This window comes from Hippocampus bargibanti, linkage group LG08 (assembly GCF_051943395.1).
Source record: "Hippocampus bargibanti isolate YZ-2025 linkage group LG08, ASM5194339v1, whole genome shotgun sequence".
NCBI lineage: Eukaryota > Metazoa > Chordata > Actinopteri > Syngnathiformes > Syngnathidae > Hippocampus > Hippocampus bargibanti.
In genome coordinates this window covers 14,292,724-14,293,292 of record NC_142741.1, presented here as the reverse complement: position 1 = coordinate 14,293,292, position 569 = coordinate 14,292,724, and positions in this window count along the sequence as shown.

Genomic DNA, 569 nt, shown 5'->3' with positions numbered 1-569 from the left:
GGATCCTCTGAAACTCGGCACCTCCGGGGTCATTTTGAAGTAGTTTTGGGATACTAACTCTTTTTTATTGGTCTTTTGCATTTGACTAAAAATATCAGCCTGTGTTTTGGGTATTTTAGATGCTATAAAACATTTTTTCTGATAGGAAACAAAAAAATTGTGTTGGTTGTCTTTAACGCTCCTGTTCAAAACGTCAGTCTCTGCAGATCTGATATCGTCTTGGTTTTCCATAGCTCCAGACCAAAATTGGCTAATAAAGCCTCATCATGTATTCTGGTTCTCATACAAGCAATATGTCTGTGTAGGCCCTCAGTCGTACAGGAGTGGTCCATCGAGGAATACGATTAAAAGAATAAAAGTAAAGTAAAATAACTACTTTTATTAAAACAGCCAAACCCTTCACTAAATCGCCATGGTGGTCTAAGGTTTAGTTTACTGTGCTTACACACTTCTTAGGCCGATACCATGTATTACCATGTCATGCTAATGAGGTGAAACTAGAGCCAGGGATAGAGTATGTGGGCGGGGAGGCAAGTCCTCTTCCCAGTTGACACTCTGAGGAGGAGGCG